Genomic DNA, 21,820 nt, shown 5'->3' on the forward strand with positions numbered 1-21,820 from the left:
TTGCATCAACTTACATGATCGCAAAGTTTGATAACTACTGCAGTCCGACGGTGAACGAGACAGTGGAGCGGTACAATTTTTTAAATGAGAAATCAGGGCTCCAGTATGGAAGCCCGTTTCCGCCATGAAAAAAAAAATAAAAGCCCCACAGAAAGTCGAAATTACGAGTTTTAAACTCGTAATTATGAGTTTAAAACTCGTAATTATGAGTTTAAAACTCGTAATTATGAGTTTAAAACTCGTAATTATGAGTTTAAAACTCGTAATTACGAGTTTAAAACTCGTAATTTCGACTTTTAAAACTACTAATTATGAGTTTAAAACTCGTAATTAGGACTTTTAAAAGTATGAATTATGAGTTTATAACTCGTAATTTTGGGAATGTAACATTTACAAAAAGTGAACCTTATCAATTTTGATTAAATGAATTTGGTATTTTAATAATTTCCTCAATAAACCAGCGGGGTTGTGACCAGCTGGCACTCTGCTCAGACCAGGAAAACGAGCGCTCACAGACACAGAGCACAGCTCATGAGTGGTCAGAACAGCACTCAGGGCCCACTGATTTGTTCAAGACGCCAGAAACTTTACTGGAGCTTAATTTATTCATTTTTTAAAAGTATGTAGGTGATAAACATAACAGTCCTCCTCCTGTCTCCTCTGCTCTGTACACTCAGTTGCAGTGTGCTACAAGCTCAATTAAGACTTTAAAAGTTCTAATTACGAGTTTTAAACTCATAATTAGTAGTTTTAAAACTCATAATTACGAGTTTTAAACTCATAATTAGTAGTTTTAAAAGTCGAAATTACGAGTTTTAAACTCGTAATTACGAGTTTTAAACTCGTAATTACGAGTTTTAAACTCGTAATTACGAGTTTTAAACTCATAATTACGAGTTTTAAACTCATAATTACGAGTTTTAAACTCATAATTACGAGTTTAAAACTCGTAATTTCGACTTTCTGTGGGGCTTTTATTTTTTTTTTCATGGCGGAAACGGGCTTCCATACTCCAGCGAGTCGATTGATAGTTATGTGACTGAGCTTGAACTGCTCACTGAAATGTGCAATTTTGGTACTTTGAGAGACTCCCTCATTCGTGACAGAATCATATCTAGTATCAACAACACCAACATGCGGAAAAGTCTTCTCAGGGAAAGAGCCATGACTTTGGACACTTGTATTCACCTCTGCAGAGCAGCTGAATTGTCCCGGGAGAACTGTAAAGCCATAGCAGGTCTAGTTCTGTTTACTTCACTTTTGGCTCGACCTTGCTCACATACATCGCACATCATTCACCCCAAAAACGCACCACGAGACTCGAGTCTATCAGTTGATAGCCGAGCTTATTTCTATGACAGCGCGCTTCAAAGGACAGAGCCCCGTGAGTGCGCGCCCACACACTCGCGCGCCCTTACGCGGTGGTCCTTTCTTTCACTTGTGGCAAAATACACCGGACTGTACGCACTGGAGGCAGTGGAGAAAAGGCCTTTGGAAAGACACATACACAGGTCCAGGCTCAGCAGCGCAGATGAGACACAGGAGGAGACTGTCGTTGATATTAAGTTGAGTCAATTTGCTCTGCAGCGCCCATACATAAAAATATACGTTATCCGGGCGCTTTTTTGCCCAATTTCAAGCACTCCACAGTGCAAGTGAAGAGGCTCCGAGACCTTCGGTTTCAAGCGCTCTCGGACCGACCGTTTACTGCGGTCCAGTGTGCGCACCGCTGTCCTAGCGACGATCTAACTAGTGGTAGTGTGAAAACGACCTTAGTCCTTGAAGTTTTATTGTTGTTTATTCTGTTGGGCCATGCATTTCCAGGTGGTGACGGTAGAGAAGCCTACCGAGGAGGCCCACAACTGCAGCTTATTGACTCTGCTTGTGGTAAATAAAGGCAGGTGCCACCAGACTGTTTGTCTGCAGTGACTTCTGGCAAAAATACACCAGAGTGTAACCTATGGCCATTACAGGTATATTTGTAAACCACTGGATCCAGAATAGGAGACTTGTTCAAGTCAAACACAAAGTCAGTCATATTTTCCCTTTATTGATTATCAAATCTGATCTTTGACAATGGAGTAATGGCATATTTTATGAATGTCTGGGACAGAGAGGGATAGAAATGTGGATGAAGGACAAGGGAAGGGTTGGAGGGGGTGGGGGGCATAGACATAGGAGATAGAGAAGGGAGGACATGATTAGATGTGTTATTCTACATACAATCTAAGATATGAACATTGACCACATAACTACTCTGGGTATGTCTTCTCTTTCCATGCTACCTCTTGACACAGAGCCAAGGAGCGAGGGTCAATTTTTGTTTTTTGTTTTGTTTTTTTCCTTTTTCTGCCTCCTCCTGTTCCCTGCTTCTCTCCTCTGAGCTGATTCAGGACACCACTTGTTACGGCGGGTTTGATTGACAGTGAAGGAATCGAAGATTGAGGGAGTTAAGGAAAGAGAATCCAGAACAATGATATCACCTCTACTGTTTTAGTGTCCTGTTGGAGACATAGTTAAAGAGGGGGTATTTTGCTTCTATGTGGTATTAACTGCTAACACATAAGTCTAATATATTTAGATCACCAAGTTACCTTTTATTGTTTTGAAAATGCAAAATTCACGAAAAAAAAAAATCACCCTCTCATCAGAGCGATATCACATTACAATCGATATGCGTTCCACTAATGAAATCACTGCCTTGTAAAGCAACAGGTTGGTAAAGCTGTAGTGTATTGTTTTGTATCATACTTTTGTAGGAGTATATTTATGGAGAATTGTCACATGGGAGCGGATTGTGGGCAGAGGATTGGACCAATCTTACAGATAACTGTAAGGAGGGTTCGAAAAGGACCCGAGAGTCGGGAGTGATAGCTAAATTACTCACACTTGAATGGATGACATCTAAAACATCTTTGGCATGTGTTTGATGAGGCAAACAACATTAGAACATGGTAGAAAGGTCCAAAAGATCGATTTTGCATAATACCCCCTCTTTAGCACAGACTTCACAGGCTGTAAATGAAAGTTCTAGAGTCTGCAGGTGCATATCAAAACCAGTACAAACAGTAGAAAATACACAGTAATTATTACGCCAATAAACATATGGAAAACTGCACTTACAAAAGTCCTTAAATAATCTCTCACACACATTTCCAGCCAACTGAAATGCTTTAGTTCCAATAGAAGTGCCTATTGATACTTTGCAGTGACATCATGCTAGGTGTGTTACATGTATGTCTGTGATGGAGTGTTCACCAGTTACCATGGAGACACAATGCACACATTAGCAAATACTGTCAAAAGTTTTAAGATAACTAAAAACTCAAGAAGAAAGTACAACATTGATTTAAACAGCACATTTTCAGGAGCCAGTGGTCAATAATGGTTCTGTTTAGGTCTTTTCCTAAAAAAGGTGAGTGACTAACTGAAAAACAGTTTACCTGTTGTAGTTCCAGCTAAGTCAGGTCTTTTCAGTTAGATTGTGTTAAAATAAGGCTCAGACTAAACTCTAATAGAGTTTCAGACAGAGCAGTGCCAAGAATTAGCATCACTCCCCCATAGAATGTTGATGCCATCAGCTGCAACGTATCAATAGAAGAGGTGTGGGCGTATTTACACCTCCACCAGTATGGTTATGAACTAACCATGCCAAGCTCTGCTCACTGTCCTGGCTTCAAACACAGCTACATAAGTCATATGCAGGGAGGCTCATCTGAAAGCCACAGCAACAGGTCCAAAATGGAGGAGAATCAAACGTTGACATAACAGCTACATTTGGATTTAAGTCTGGAATACTTTTACTCAATGTAGAAGTAATGACTCAAATACACATTTAAAGTAGTCACCAGTGTTATTAGCAAAGGTGGGTAGAGTAACTAAAATTGTACTCAAATAAGAGTAACATTACATCAAAAATAATCTTACACAAGTAGAAGTAAAAAGTATTCAAGTATTTGGGGAAAAGTACTACTCAAGTAAGACTGGTATTTTCAAAGAACAGACATGGACATAGACACAGTGGGAAGTCACCAAAACCTTTACACAAGTAAGTTCTGTTACTTCAATAAAAATATTACTCAAGTAGGTGTAAAAGTATGCTGGAGAAAAGTACTCTGAAAAGTAAAATTTCTTTTAAAGTAAATGTAAAAGAAAAGTAAATGTAACTGAGTGAATGTATCTGAGTACTACCCACCTCTGATAATTACCAATCCAATATATGTAAGTATTTGTTAAAAACACTGTTTCAGTGAGTGATTGTTTGGACATAACATCTACTATATCATTTTGATGTAATCTGACAGACAGAACATGAAATAATGCTGAAAAACTTTGGTATAATAAAAAAAATGCTTATGTTAAAATCATTCAATTTGTCTACATAAAGCTTTTATAGTTTACGAACATGTGGGAAGAGTAACCTAAAAAAGTAAAAGTACTGTTACTTCAATTTTGAAATTTAAAATGAATTAAGTAAAACTCTGCATGGTGTACATGCCATACATCTTTTTTTTTTTTTTTTTTTTTTTTACATAACTCAAGTAAACATTACTGCTTGCATCTAACCACACTACCAGTGTCAAAAATTTGGACACACCTTCTCATTGAATGTTTTTTTTCTTTAAATATACCACTTTCTACATCACATTCACATACAGGGGACATCAAATATATGATGCAAGATGTAAGAAATTATGTAGTAAAGAAAAAAAAGTGAAATAATAAATTAAAAACCCATCCTTTGCTTTAAAGGATGGGTTTTTGACAGCGCTGCAGACTCCTTCTCTCAATCATCTTCATCTCATGAAATGGTTTTCACTTAAGATTTGTGCTGTGTCAGGGTCAAGAAATGCCAAGTGTCCAAACCAGTGTTCAAAGCAAAGGTTCAAGGCTGTTTATCTATTTTTTATTTAAAACTGAAACAAGTTTTGTTTTATTTTTTGTTTACTACATTCCATGTGTCATAGTGTACATAGTTTTCGTGAATTCAGTGAGAATCTACAATGTAAATTATCATGGAAATAAGGAACCGTGTGTCCAAACTTTGACTGGTAGAGTACACATAAGTTCATCAAATAAATTTATGTCTGTTCACAATGTCACATGAATGAGCTGGCTAGGCTCAGGTGCTTTGTGCTACACTTAAAAAGAGAAGGCTCAATCTCACATATAAAGACTGTTCCACCTGTATGTACAAACTATACACTTAGAATCACTATAGTCATCTGTATTGAGCCATTCAGATAAATTTGAGCCAGATTATTTTACTCTGACTTTCCTTTTCAAGCTTCTAAATGATCAGCCAGTGGGGTAAAGGCACATACCCTGACAAAGTGAAAAACTCCCCAACTCTGGTGAAGATCACTGGGCCCCATATAGGATCAGATTAAACTGCTCAAATAATCAGCATCAGATTAAAGCACTCAAATACTCTAGGCCAAAAGAGACATACTTTATAGATCAATCATGCATAACCTTTGGGATATTGGCAGTGCTAAGCCACTGTCTAGAACCTCTACAGCTTTTATGAAGAGTTCTTGGGCTATCCCTGGTCAGGATCAATTAGCCCTGGTTCAAACCTGGCTCCAACATGGTTGCGACCTAGTTCAGAGCTAGGTCAGACTAGGGATGAGAGTTTTGATATTGATGTATCAATATATTGATACTGGCTCAGTGCAAATGTGGGTATCAATACTGTTATGCAAATATTAACACAAATTAGCATATGCAAATTTGAAGGCTGGCATCTGTTTGAGATGTGTTATGGCAATGTCTTAATCCTATTTGCCATTTAGTATTTTTAGTATTTATTATGGTATTTGAAGCTCTTTTGTATATACAGATTTATTTAAATCCCTTCACCCTTAAGGTCAGACCAGTATTGAGTATCGACATCAGAAAAAAATGCCTCCCCAAAGTATTTGGTATCATATCAATACCAAAAATTGTGGTATCTCCTTCATATATGGTTCAGACCTACTTCAGACGTGGTTCATTGCCAGTTCAAATTTAGTTTGAACTTGGTTCATACCTGGCTCAGACGTGGCTCAGTCCAGGTTCAGATCTGATTCAGTCCTGGTTCAGTCCTGGCTCAGACTTAGTTCAGCCCTGGTTCAGACATAATTCAGATCTGGTTTGGATCTGGTTCAGACCTAGTTCAGCCCTGGTTCAGTTCTGTTTCAATTCTGACTCAGACCTGCTTCAGATCTGGTTCAGATCTGGTTCAGTCCTGGTTCAGATCTGGTTCAGATCTGGTTCAGTCCTGGTTCAGACATGGTTCAGATCTGGTTCAGATGTAGTTCAAATGTGGTTCAGTCCTGATTCAAACTTAGTTCAGACCTGGTTTAGATCTAGTTCAGGCGTGGTTTAGTCCCCATCAAACTTAGTTCAGTCCAATTCTGTGGAGAGAACTGCTCAGCCAGCTAAACACACAAAGCCAGCACCAGTGAAGAGTTTCCCTGATGCACTGGAGGTCATACATTGGATGTACGTGCACAGTAAAAAATAAAAATAAAAATGGCACACGGAGAAAATCGACTTTCTGAAGGAAAGGAATGCATGTTTTTGCTGCCTGTGCACAGGGCACATCAGCAAATACTGCCAGAAGAAGATTTCATGCTCAAAGTGTGGCTGCAAACATCCTACAGTGTTTCATAAAAACAGTGAGCCAAGTACAGTACAGTGAGCAACAGACTCAGAGAAGTGTCAAGGTGTCAGTGGACAAGATCGGGTTCAGTTCTGGCTCAAACTTAGTTCAGTCCTTGTTCAAATCTGGTTCAGACGTAATTCAGATCTGGTTTAGATCTGGTTCAGACCTAGTTCAGGCGTGGTTCAGACCTTGTTCAGACCTTGTTGAGACATGGGTCAGTCCCGGTTCGCACCTAGCTCAGACCTGGTTCAAACCTGGTTCAGTTTCTAGTTTACTCATGAGCATAACTTTATCAGCACCAATTGACTACAGTTTTATGTACAGACCCTCATGGAAGACAGAGGTAGAACTATTTTTGGAAGTGTTTGAGATAATCAGAAACTGGTGAGTCCGTCGGGCTTGGAGTTAGCCCCGCCTCCCAGCACAAACATGGCCATGCTGGATCTGGATTGGCTGATCGTGGGGCAAGTGGGTGTGGTCTGGAGGAGCAGCTCTGGGTGGTAGTCAGTAGGGAGCACCCACGAAGCAGGGCGCCACTTCTTCACTGTGTACGGTGTCTTTACTCTGCGTCGGATCTTCTCCCCCGAAACACTCAGGCCTAAATCATTGTGAGGAGCTCCACCTACAGCACACACAAACAGCCATCAGCGTGTCTACTTCTGGGATTCAAGTATATGGCCTTGAATGGCCTTATGTTTTATTTTGCTCCTATAAGAACTCAACAAAAGTGTGGAGAGAAATGTGTTGCGCTTTGTTGCGGTATTCATGCTATTGAATCTATGGATATTTCATCAGCTGTTTTTGCTCGTAACTCTGAGAATAAGAGATGTGTATAAAAGTTTATTGATTGTAGAACATTGTTTTCAGTCTTTGATTTGGCACTGCACATACATGATAAGGATTAGCCCCATTCAGCTGCATTTTAAGTTAATGAGCACTGCACGCATTGCAATGGCTGGTGCCCCTCCCATCATTGTGCGCCCTTAGCATTTGCCTGTATGCCACAGGCTAGCTTTGCCACTGACTTCCAGTTCAAAACCATATAGCTAATAGGTTTCATAGTGACATCTCACTTTAAAGTGATATTCACTACTAAACTGTGTATATAGTGTTTGAATAGTGTCTGTGTAATCCCTCAGTGTCTGCAATCCCTCCGTTGTCCAGGTATGATCCATAGTAACAGAGTAGTATTATCTACCACTCTTAGTTGTTTTTAGGCAACTTTAGTGCAGTACTACATGGCATCACGTATCACTGCCCAGATTACAGCCAGGTGTTTTTGATTACCAACACCTGGTTGCAGGGCAGAGTTTGACATGTGGATACCTGTTAAACCAATCACACTCTTTCACACCTAAATGGGACTATGAACGCTATAAGTTGTGTTGTTTATATCCATTTTATACTTTTTCTAGAATTTTCACACAATTTAAAAAAGGGCTGTGTTTCCGAAACTCACCTGTTGTAGCAGAGGTGGAGGAGAGGTCCAGGGAGCAGGGGCGTGAGGGACACCTGTCTCTGTCTGGAGTGTCTGTGCTTTGAGCAGAATATGAAGACATGTCCTTGTGTGTGGACAGCATGCCTGGGGCTGAGGGAGCTTGTACCTGGACATGTGCAGGGGAGACAGGAGATAGGGGGACTCCCCCAGGACACTCAGGGGACATGTGGAACACCGGAGTAGGGGATGAGGAGTGGAACAGGCCTGGACAAGGATATGTGTCTTCTTTGTCAATCCTAGCAGTAAGTGAGGAGTCTTTAGATAACTGAGGACTGATCATCTCCATACTCCAGCATCTGTAGGCAGGCTCTGAATTCTCACATGTTGACATCTGCTCTGCAAAGTTTATGGATTGAAGAGTAACTGTTTCTGGCCTTTTGATGGAGTTGCCATTTGATGGGTGGGCTGGAGGACTGGACACTGGCACAGAGGAGAGGCTGTTCAGTACTGGAGGCATCTCGTCAGAGGATCCTGTCTTTTGGGTTATCGGGCTGCGGAAGTGCCTGCTCTGGATGTTGCTGTTGTTGTTGTTGGCATTTGAGCTCTGTGCTGACAGGAGAGCTCCAGCAAGGGGCATCTCGCTATGCAGTAAGGGCTCCTGCTCATCTGGGCTCCACACAAAGTTTAGTCCTGGTTCTGGATCTGTCATGGACTGTTGGACCGGGGCCCTGCTAAACAATAGGAAGAAATTGTTTAAAGACCTACTGAGTAAGATTTCAGCAAAATGAGACTGAAATAAAGCCATTTATTTATTTACTACAAGTATTTTTATTGCTCGTTGCTGTGAGGGGGCTTATCTCTCCATAGTCCTCCATAGTACTGATTTATAACTTTTTCAGCCACCTGCTTGTCTCCATGGAAATGTTCTTAATTTCCCTTACTTCACAGAATGGCATAAAACTGAAGTGTCACCAGGAAAATTGATCCAAGGTTTGTTTTAACTTTCTATCTCATATCTCATGGAAGCATGCAGGTGTGACCGCTACCAGGAATGTGTAATATATGAAGCCTGGTGTCCATTGCATGATTTGTTTTGTTGTATAAGATTGTTGGCTGTCACACTACACGATGTGAGGAATTTAAATCATACAAGATTACACATGCACACTGTGCGATGGTGCACACTGTGCGATGGTGCACACTGTGCGATGGTGCACACTGTGCGATGGTGCACACTGTGCGATGGTGCACACAATTAGTTGTGGATACGACGGACGTTTGTTGGCTCAAATATCTGGCTGTTGGATCCATGTGGCAAAGTCACCAAAGTTGTACCAATAGCTAAGGTTAGCGCTGCTGTCATGCTAGCGGTGTTTCCGCATTTATAAGAGTGAAAAAAAGAGAGAGAGAAGATTCCACTCATGGCAGAGCTCTTCTGTTGTTACAGAGGAACGCTTGTGTTAACTGTTGGTCACAGAGATTGATCACAGACACAGTGAGAGGTGGGCTCATTCTGCAACCAAAATTCCAAAATATTACATGCTTGATATCAGTTGCAATTTGTCTTTCGTGGTACAACAGTTCTAAGTTTAATCTTTGTTCCACTCACACTTTCCCAGAAATCTTGCAGCGACCAAAATCGTGTAGTGGACAATCTTTTTAGGTTTCCTGTTAGGGGGTCGGTCACCTGTTTGTGTAATAAAAATTAAGTCTCTCTCCCTCTCTATGTGATTGAATCCTGAACTAAGAGATAATAACATCAGTTGTCCTCAGGACTACCCACAAGTTAGTGTCTTCAATCTGATGAGACATAACTGGAGAGTGCACTATAAATGGATGTACATATATATTGTATACGCAGCTCTTGAGGTTAGGGCGGAACTCACATGGGCAAGTGCGTGTGCACGTTTGTGTGTAAAGCCAGCACTCACTTCTGGCACAGGTGTTGAGAAGCAGGACCAGGTAGCCATAATTTTTGTTGACTGCCAGTTCCACTGCCATTTTCTCTGCCAGTTCTGCCTCCATTTACTCATCTTACCATAATCTGTCTATTCTCTCTGCTGCGCTGCTGATAGTGCTGTGTGCATTCGCCAAATAAATCACTACAAACACATGTTGGACCTCAGCACATTTGTTTGCAGTAATCTACCAGCGTGTCACAAAGCTACGAAACCAGGACCCACTCTGGCTCTCACCGTGGCTTCAAGGTTCATTAAAGGAAGCCGCTATATTTTGTCAACAAAAAAGGCATTGAACGGAAAATAACCACCTTGGAACCAGCTTTGCTACTACTGTCAATTCTGTAGAGAGAACCGCTCAGCCAGCTGCACTGGAGGTCATACATTGGATGCATGTGCACAATAGGGATGGGACAATATATGATATAATCGCTATTCGTGATATCAATAATATCAATTAATCGTTTGTGGCATTTTTTAATAATCATGATCATTGCGTGTGATTATAATCACCTTCACGGCACCAGACTGCCTCATGTTTGCAGTTTCAATACAATGTTTAGATATTAGTTCTGGTGCTTGCCCACAAGGCGGGCCTCTGTCATAGCAATGACACTTGTTAGCTTCTGTGCCTTTTGAGCAGTTATTGCTGTCTAAACTATATTCTACCAGATATCAACAATTAACAAAGTGTAACTCTCCACAGGAACGTACCCAAGCATACCGAAGCCTAATTCATACAGCTAAACACAAATGTACCAGAGCACATGGTTCGAATGCGAACTATGTGCACAGAAGCAATATTAACGATTACACACGATATATTTTACCTACAATTATCAATGTCAATAGCAGAATAAACCACGAGAACAGCATCCAATCCATCAAAAAATAAGGTCCTCTACTCCTGAGTCCACTGTGGAATCTTCACTCTTTGCCACGAACCGCTCCAGGCACATTCACAGTGTCCTCGATCGCGTACATCCTTTGTTTTGTCCGTTTTGTCATCTTTAAAATGCAAAACAACAAAGAGTAGAATGTGCCATTATACACAGATTTCTGCATCCAGCTTTGGCTTGTCCCAATTCGCCAAAGTGCCCTTAAATGCACTGTACTGTGTTCGTTGAAGGGCACTTTCATCACTTCCGGCGCGAGAAGGGTTGTCCCATTTCTGCAAGATGGCAGCTACACTGAGGAGTACACGCGTGTTCCGCTGCTCATTGGCTGTAAGAGGAAAACATCACTAAATGTGTGTAATGTAATTAGTTGATTCTACAAGGAGGAGAGTGGGGTGTAAACGTTCAATCATCTGTAGGACTCATTTGCTGTCTGGGGCTTCAGTAGCTCTTAACCCCCACCTTATTGGCCAACGTTAGTGTTATTCAGAAACAAACACATGTATTTAGCACTGGAGAAGAAAGTTGGTGCTCTCAGAAGTTTATTGTGCCTGAAATTAAGAAAAGAAATGCAACAAAGTGACGGAGCAGATTTCACGTTTGGAATACTTTCCTGCAGCAGATTGGACAACTTATTGTGTGGACATAATTTCTTAACTGAATTATATTCTCTGGACCTGTACGGAACAAATGAGGGCAACTTTCTGGAGGAGGAGTGCATGTTTTTGCTGCCTGTGCACAAGGCACATCAGCAAATGCTGCCAGAAAAAGATTTCATGCTCAAAGGGTGGCCGCAAACATCCTACAGTGCTACAGTGCTCCATAAAAACAGTGAGCCAAGTGCAGAACAGACTCAGAGAAATGTCAAGGTGTCAGTGGATAATACTCTGGTTTCCAGTGGGCTTACAGGGGCTGGTGAGCAGGATTGCAAGCTTTCTTTTGTGCCAGTCCAAGTCAAGGCAAAGAAGGGCAGTAAAGTCATCCTCACATATGCCTTTCTGGACCAAGGCAGTGCTGCAGTATTCTGTACAGAGAAACTGATGCACAAGCTCCATCTGACGGGGAGAAAAGTAAACAAAATTCTGAGAAATTTGGGGCAGGAGAAGGTGGTCAGCGGCTGCCTTGTGCCAGAACTGGAGGTCGCTGCAACACCTTCATTGATTTGCCAAAGCATACACTCATTTGTCTATGTCAGTGTGCAGAACAAACATTTTAAAAAATCAGGACCTGACAAAATGGCCATATTTGAGACACCTCTCCTTACCACATATAGAAGCCGGGATTGAGTTGTTGATAGGGACCAATGTCCCAAAAGCCATGGAACTACTGGAAGTCATCTGTAGTGAGAACAACGGACCCTAAGCAATAAGGACAGTGCTGGGCTGGATGTAAAAGGGACCACTGACAGGAAACGGTGGAGAGGCCGCCTACTGTGAGCAACCAGTAACTCTGAATAGAGTGAGTGTCCATTGTGAATTTAGATGATCTGTGGAAACAGCAATTTAAGGTGAATTTTCCTGAGTCTGCTTTGGAGGAACAAGTAGATCTGTCCAGAGAGGATCTGAGGTTCATGGATTTGGTTTCAAGATCAGCCAAACACCTTGATGGTCACTACAAGGTTTCCTTACATTTGAAAAACCCAGACGTCAGCATGCTAAACAACAAGAAATTGGTTGACATGGTGTCTAATCCAGCTGATGCGGTGTCCAGAGGCATCAAAGTTGATGCTTTTTTAAAAGACACACTATGGGCATCAGGACCACCATTCATTTGCCAGCCAGAAACTGAGTGGCCTGTGAACCCTGAGCCAGTGGAAAATCTCCGTCAGGACAATCCAGAGCTGAAAAGAATAACAGTGAATGCAGTGCACACAGGGGAACATCCTACTACTCACCTGATCAACTATTTCTCCTTGTGGATCCGAAGTATAAAGAATGGCTGTGGTCCTGCTGTAAAAGGAGAAAGAACTGTCACCAACTTGTATTCAAGGCACTGAAAAGCAGAGCTTGAAGACGGAGAAAGAAATGCACAACCTCAAAGTTACAGTGGTCCAGAGAGGTCGCACTGTGGAAAACACTGGTGAAGCTGAGGTGGCAATAATTCAGTTTTACCAGCAGGAAAAGTTTTCAGGGGAGCTCTTGTATTTGGAAAAGAGTCAAAACCTCAAGAAAAATTGTCAGCTGTATAAGTTGTGTCAAAAATTTCATGTGGGCAGGCGGCTAAGCAAATCTTCAATGCCCCACAAGTCAAAGCATCCCATCATATTGGCAAAAGATCTCCACACTTCTACTCTGTTGCTGAGACATATACATCAAGAAGTGGGACATAGTGGTCGCAATTACATGTTATCAAAGCTCAGAAAGAAATATTAGATAGCTGGAGTCAGCACTGCTACAGCTGCAAGAGATTTAACACTATGCCAGTGTACCAGCAGATGGCAGACTTGGCCACAGAAAGACTCAATGGTTGGAGTTGACTATTTTGGACTCTGTGAAGTGAGGAGCAGGAGTACAGTGAAACTCTACGGTGTCATATTTACAGTGGCTTGCAAAAGTATTCATCCCCCTGGAACTTTTTCACATATTGTCACATCACAACCACAAATTTAAATACATTTTCTTAGCATTTTATGTGAATGAGCAACACAAAATGGCACACAAGTGTGAAGTGGAAGGAAATATTTTACAAGACATTTTTTAAATAAAAAACTTAAAAGTACAGCGTGCAAAAGTATTCAGCCCCCTTTTGTTGAATGCAACCAATTGCTTTTAGAAGTTGCTTGATGATTTTGGAAAGATTGAATGTTGACCTAATGACTAAAAAGAGTCAGCCTGTGTGTGTAATCTTGTCTCAGTATAAACACAGCTGTGCTGTGAAGGCCACAGAAGTTTGTCAAGAGAGTGTAGGGGAGCAAACCACAACATAAAGTCAAGAGATTTCCCAAGCGTTGAACATCTCAAGGAGCACTGTTCAATCCATCATCCAGAAATGGAAAGAGCATGGCACAACTGCAAACCTACCCAGACATGGCCATGCACCAAAACTTACAGAATGAAGAAGAAGAGCACTCATCAGAGATGCCGCCAGGAGGCTCATGGTGACTCTGCAGCTGCAGAGATCCACAGCTCAGGTGGGGGAATCTGTTCACAGGACAACTATTAGTCGTGCACTACACAAATCTGGTCTTTATGGGAGAGTGGCAGGAAAGAAAGCTGTTGTTGAAAACTATTCAGAAGAAGACTTCCGGTCTGACGGGCGAAGTGATGGCAGCATAGAGAATTCTCCCCCGACTGCAAATTCATAGATATACCCAAAGACTAACTCGAAACTGAAAAGTTTTTCGATCATCAAACGGTGGGTAAAATAAATAAGACAGAATGCCCAAAAAAAGTAAGAAAAGTATTTCACAAATGACGGAACGCGGTGAGGAAGAGGACGAGGCATTATCTCAAGCTAGTAGCAATAGCAACGTGGAGGACGACGAAGCGAAAGTCAAAGACAGAGACGATAAAGGCAAAGTTGACTTAATCTTGAAAGAGCTTCGTGATTTTAGGAAGGAGAACAAGAAGCAGTTAGATGCAATGAGAGAAGAAATGATTGATATTGGCAAAATGGATGAAGCAGAAGAACGAATAGTGGCTGCAGAGACGCACATCCAGTCGTCAGAGGAGATGCTAATCGAACTAGCGAAACTCCAAACTCAAATTGAAGCTAAACTACTGGATTTAGAGGGGCGTTCAAGGCGTGAGAATATCAGAATATACGGGGTGATTGAAGGGGCTGAAGACGGAGCGGCATCTGTGATTAACTTTGTTGAGACTTTACTCGCAAACGGCTTGGGTCTGCCTTCACCCGCTGCGCTCGGCATTGAGAGGGCGCATCGCGCACTCGGAGCGAGGCCGCCCACCGGAGCCGCACCACGGTCCTTCGTGGTCAGGTTCGCAAGTTATCGGATGAAGGAGGATATTCTACGGCGGGCGTGGCGGGCAAGGGGGTTTGATTTTCAAGGTAAAAAGAACAAAGTACAACGTAAACGTAAAGAGTACACAGCAGCAAAGGCGGCACTCCGGGAAAATAACATCCGATTCCAGACGCCCTTCCCGGCTAAACTGAGAGTGCACTACAGCGGAGGAACGGTCACATATAACTCGGCTCAGGAGGCAACGGAGGACATGGTGAAGAGAGGAATGACGGTTAACGTGGTCAAAACCCCCGTTTCGCTTTTGGAGCAAATAAAGCAGCGAGTGTGGCAGACGGAGAGTGGAAAGAAAGGGCATGCAGCCCAGATGCCAGGATTCAAGGAGAAACTCCAGGCATTTCGACGTCAGGATGACATGCCCTAAGGTTGTTATTTGGTTGGAATTGCAGACAAAGTAAGATAAGGCTTTACACAGCTATGCAACTAGGTTTTGATCTTGCACCGATAATTTTTCATTAGTTTTATATATTCCATGATATGGGCATGAGAATATTTTTGTAGTCGGGTCACACACAAAGTTAAAAGACCCTACGGACTCACGTAACAGCCTGCAGGCTGAAGAGGGCGCTCCTGCGCAAGAAGACGGAGTAGTCCTTCCCTACCCTACGGCCAACAAAGTGGCTCTATGTTTGGAAGTCAGTATGTTCTGTTTTTGTTCTTCAACATCTGTTCTGATGTTTGTTACTAGTTTTGTTCTGTTATTAGTGGTGTACATGTTTCATTTACAGGAGGAAATTTACTTGGGAAATATCTATGCAGAGTACTGGGACAATTAAAATAGCAACCTACAATGTTAATGGTTTGGGAAATCCAATTAAAAGGAGTAAAATTATGACTAAATTGAAAAAAGAGGGAATAGAGCTGGCCCTACTTCAAGAAACTCATTTACCGAAATCAGAACATGAAAAACTTAAAAAATGGAAATTTAAACAATTTTCAGCTTCATGTTCCCAATGCTCAAAGAGAGGGGTAGTAACCTTGATTTCTAATAAATTAAAATTTGAGTGTCTTCAAGAGAAAAGAGATAATGAGGGGAGGTATGTACTGGTTAAAGGTTATCTACAGGGGGTTCTAATTACGATCATAAATGTATATGCCCCCCCAGGATCTGAATGGAAGTTTTATAAACATATTTTTGAACTAATTAGCTTAGAGACAGAAGGCATTTTGATTTTGGGAGGTGATTTGAACATACGACTTAACCCATCCTTGGACTCATCCAATCCTCAGACACAGGGAGAGAGCAAAACAACTAAAAGTTTCAAACTGACAATGAAAGACTTGGGACTTCTGGACGTTTGGCGAGAATCTAACCCAACGCAGAGGGATTATACCTTCTTCTCCCACCCCCATAATTTGTATTCTAGACTGGATTATTTTTTTATATTTAAAAATGATTTGCACAGAGTGGTTGATTGTAAAATAGGCGTTATGGATATATCAGATCACACTCCAGTGTATATGGACATTACCTTAAGTGGGGGAAGAAGAGATACAACCTGGAGGTTGAACACAAGTATTTTCCATTCAATGAGGGAACAAGTTAGAGAAGATATCCAAAATTATTTGGCCGAAAATGGAAATGAGGAAGTTATGCCTACAATTGTATGGGATGCATTGAAAGCGGTCATAAGGGGGAAAATTATTGGATACAGCTCAAACTTAAAAAAGAAAAGAAATCAACATTTAACAACTCTACAAACGCAATTAAAAGCTTTGGAAAATGCACATAAAACGAATTTAAATCCGAGCGTGAAAATTGAAATAGATAAAACAAAGAATGAAATTAATGAAATTCTTTCAAGTGAAATAAGGAAAAAGATGACTTTCATGAGACAACGATATTATGAATCGGGAGGAAAATCTGCAAAGTTATTGGCTTTCAAATTAAAAAAACAACAATTGGACAATACAATTCATAAAATAAAAGATCCCCAAACAGATACTATAGTCTCTAAATTGGAAGATATCCAACAAGCATTCTTGATATTCTATAAACAATTATACACTCAACCGATGGTGGATGGTGGTCTCATGATGGCTTTTTTGGATACAATTAAACTACCAAAAGTAAACGAAGAACAAAATAAAAACTTAATCTCAGAAATTACTGAACTTGAAATAAAAAAAGCCATTTCTGATTGTAAAACTAATAAAGCTCCAGGACCGGACGGCTTTCCCGCTGAGTGGTATAAGGAGATGAAGGACCTACTGGTCCCGATTATGAAAACCTCATTTAATCACGTTCTGAAATTTGGCATAATGCCTCCATCCTGGAATGGGGCATCTATTTCTTTGATCGCAAAGGAGGGAAAGGATAAACTTGAGTGCGGAAGCTATCGCCCCATTAGTGTGCTTAATCAAGACTATAAAATATTTACACATATTATTTCTAAGAGACTAGAAAATATTTTACCCCAAATTGTTAGTGTGGACCAGACAGGTTTTATTAAGAAGAGACAGACACAAGATAACATTCGCCGAACTTTACACATTATAGACCAGGTAGTTAAAACTCAGGAAAAAATGTTACTTATAAGTCTTGATGCCGAAAAGGCATTTGATCGGGTTAATTGGGAATTTTTGTACAAAATTTTGGGAAAATTTGAATTCCATCAGTCATTTATAAAGGTGATTCAAGCGTTATATAAATGTCCAAAAGCGAGAATTAAAGTAAATGGAGCCCTCTCCAAATCTTTTAACCTAGAGAGGGGAAATAGACAGGGATGTCCAAGCAGTCCGTTGTGCTTTGCCATTTTTATTGAGGCGTTGAGTCGGGGTATAGCTCAGAATAGTAACATTACCGGGGTGGGGATGTTTGGCCAAGAACACAAAATCTCTTTATTTGCAGACGATGTGCTGATATATTTGACAAATCCAGACTCATCCTTTCCAAGTCTTCTTTCTTACCTGGATACTTTTAGTTCATTATCGGGGTACAAATTGAATATTTCTAAAACACAGTTACTTAGTTTCAATTACACACCTACTCAGTCACTAACTTCTAAAATTCCGTTAAACTGGGAATTGGAACATATAGAATATCTTGGAGTGAATGTCCCAAAGGATTTATCCAAAATGTATGACGTGAACTTGAAGCCCTTATGCCAGAAAATTAAAAGTGATATTAGAAGATGGGATATGATACCAATACTTAGTTTTGAATCCAGAATTGAAACTGTCAAAATGAACATTCTACCTAGGATGTTGTATCTGTTTCAAACACTTCCGATCCAAATTAGTGATGAACAATTCAACAAGTGGGATAAATTAATCTCCAGGTTTATTTGGCAGGGGAGGAGGCCTAGACAAAGACTAAAGACACTACAGTTGGCTAAGGAGAAAGGGGGCCTTGCTTTACCCTGTCTGAAGGACTATTACACATCAGCCCAAATGAGAACCCTGTTGTGTTGGTGTAATACAGATTATGAAGCCAGGTGGAAGGAAATAGAAATAAAAATGTCTAATGAATGCCCAATTCAGGCCATACTTGGAGACAAAAGACTTATTAAGAAACAGATGCAACGAGGTAATCAGTGGATCAATGTACCACTGAAACTTTGGTTAAATTTTATTAAAAAATATAACTTGCATGAATCGATCAAAATATTAAGGTGGGCTTCAAATGACCTTGATTTTACACCAAACACATTAGATGGGTTGTATAAAAGTTGGATCGGGCGAGGCTTGACATCATACTGCGTATATTTTTCTGGGGAAACCATGAGGGACTTCCAATCAATTCAAAGACAATTTCAGTTGAATAATAACGATTTCTTCAGATTTTTACAAGTTCGGCATTATATAACAAGCTTCATTCCAAAGGATAAAAATGTTTTTGAGATACCTATATTGAGGATCTTTATTAAGACATATCAGGATGATTCTGGTTTCAAATTGATTTCTAAACTATATAAGGACTTTCAAGACATTAAAACTTCAAACACAAGCTATATTAAACAAAAATGGGAAGCGGAAGCAAATACGGTTATGTCACAGGAAACCTGGTTGAAACATAATGCTTTCCAATGGAAGATCACCAGTTCAAATTCATGGAGATGTTTTGGATGGAAGTGCCTCAGCAGATATTTTATAACACCTGCACAGAGTTCACACTATACGGGCTCACCCGGTTGTTGGAGAAACTGTGGTGTTCAGAGAGCAAATCATTATCATTTGTTTTGGGCTTGTCCAATGATACAGAATTTTTGGAATAATATTCGTTCAGAATTAAGAGTAATATTTAATTTACGAGAGCCTTTAAATTGGGACGAATTATTGTTTGGACTCCTATATTCTGTGGACACAAGCAATGAGATGGGACGTTTGTTTGGTATGTTGAGCATGGCGGCACGGAAATCAATAACAAAAAAATGGGTGAAGGCGGACCTCCCCACCCTGGACGATTGGCATAACCTGGTCTACTCAATGTTTGTCATGGAACGGATTACACTGTACAGCAGACTGCAAAAAGACAAATTTGACAAGATATGGGAAAAATGGAAATCCTATATTCTAACTAGAAGACCAGAATTCATTTGATCATGCGATTATTATGTGAGGTTGTAACTGTACACCCTTTTTTGTTTATTTTTTTTTCTTTGTTTCTTTTGTTTTATGTTGAGTGTAGTTGTGTTGTGGTGTTTGTGTTTAAAACAAAAGTCTAGAAAAATTAAATTAAAAAAAAAAAAAAAAAAAAAAAAAAAGATTAACATGTTTAACAACTGATGACTTTACATTTCTAGACTAAAGCCCGCCACACACTACAGGATTTTTCAGTCTTAATGGTTTTTAAACGTGCAGCAAAAAGCGCACACCACAGACACAAAGAGAATCAGATGAGATTTTGAATCTCAGTGCACAAAGACTGCAGCGGGATATGGCAGTGAAGAGACAGTGCACCACAAGCTAAAAGTTGTGAGTGCACCTGGTGTTAGCTGTTTCAACAGTAAATCGACTCACTTTGACATTCTAAAGAGTTCAGAAGATCAGAACATTGCACTTCTAGTCAAAACAAGTCAAAACTGTGTTTTTTTTAAATTTGTGAAACATGGTGCAGTAGTCCAGATAAATAAAAATAAAATTTTAATGCAAAAAAAAAAAAAAAAAAAAAATCAGACTATGTAATTTTTCTGGATTTTCTTTCTCCTTCTGTCTCTAATAGTTGAAGTGTACCTATGATGAAAATTACAGGCCTCTCTCATCTTTATAAGTGGGAGAAGTTGCACAAATGGTGGCTGACTAGATACTTTTTTGCTCCACTGTATACAAGCCTATCCTGGCGACACCGTCTGTCTCCACTCTCTTGACCCTTCCCTCCACCCCGTGAGTCTTGTTTATCAGACCTCACCATCTACAGAATCAGCTGTGCTGACAGAGCCCCTATCCTGACTCTCTATCCAGCCTCCACATCTATTCATATTATCAATAAATATCTTTATCATAAACCATTAAAAAAAATAAAAAAAATAAAAAAAAATTAAAAAAAGATAAAACTATTCAGAAGAAGTCTCGTTTAGAAGTCATTTGGAGAACACAGCAAACATGTGGCAGAAGGTGCTTTGGTCTGATGAGGCCAAAAATCAAACTTTTTGGCGTAAAAGCAAAACGCTACATGTGGAGGAAAACTAACACTGCACATCACTCTGAACACACATCCCCACAGTCAAATGCGGTGGTGGCAGCATCATGCTGTGGGGGTGCGTTTCTTCAGCTGGAACAGGGAAGCTGGTCAAAGTTGATGGGGAAATGGATGGAGCTAAATACAGGGCAATCTTGAAAGAAAACCTGTTGGAGTCTGCAAAAGACTTGAGACTGGGGCGGAGTTTAACCTTCCAGGAGAACAATCCTAAACATAAATGCCAAAGCGACAATGGAATGGTTTAAAGAAAAGCATATTTGTGTTCAGAAGCCCCACGTGAAGAGAGAAACAACGAGGCCAGTTACGTCGCCTGGACTGGCGTTACCGGGGCCCCACCCTGGAGCCAGGCCTGGGGTGGGTGCTCGGCAGCGAGCGCCTGGTGGCCGGGCCTTTCCCCACGGGCCCGGCCGGGCCCAGCCCGAAGGAACGACGTGGGGCCTTCCTCCCATGGACCCACCACCTGCAAGAGGAGCCATGAGGGGCGGGTGCAGAGAGATCTGGGCGGCAGTCGAAGGCGGGGACCTCGACGACCGGATCTCCGGACATGGAGACTAGCTCTGGGGACATGGAATGTCACCTCGCTGGGGGGGAAGGAGCCTGAGCTTGTGCGGGAGGTTGAGCGTTACCGGCTAGATATGGTCGGTTCTGGAACCCAACTCCTTGAGAGGGGTTGGACTCTCCATTTCTCTGGCATTGCCCGCGGGGAGCGGCGGCGAGCTGGTGTGGGCTTGCTCATTGCCCCACAGCTCAGCTCAGTGTTGGAGTTCACCCCGGTGAACGAGAGGGTCGCGTCCCTGCGCCTTCGAGTCGGGGACAGGTCTCTCAATGTTGTGTCGGCCTACGGGCCAAACAGCAGTGCAGAGTACCCGGCCTTCTTGGAGTCCCTGGGAGGGGTACTAGATATTGCACCAACCGGGGACTCCGTTGTTCTCCTGGGGGACTTCAATGCCCATGTGGGTAATGACAGTGACACTTGGAGGGGCGTGATTGGGAGGAATGGCCTCCCCGATCTGAACCCGAGTGGTGTTTTGTTGTTGGACTTCTGTGCTAGTCACAGTTTGTCCATAACAAACACCATGTTTGAGCACAAGGGTGTCCATCGGTGCACGTGGCACCAGGACACTCTAGGTCGGAGGTCGATGATCGACATTGTTGTCGTGTCATCTGACCTCCGACCGCGTGTCTTGGACACTCGGGTGAAGAGAGGGGCTGAGCTGTCAACTGATCACCACCTGGTGGTGAGTTGGATCCGCTGGCAG

This window comes from Periophthalmus magnuspinnatus, chromosome 21 (genome assembly GCF_009829125.3).
Source record: "Periophthalmus magnuspinnatus isolate fPerMag1 chromosome 21, fPerMag1.2.pri, whole genome shotgun sequence".
NCBI classification, from domain to species: Eukaryota; Metazoa; Chordata; class Actinopteri; order Gobiiformes; family Gobiidae; genus Periophthalmus; species Periophthalmus magnuspinnatus.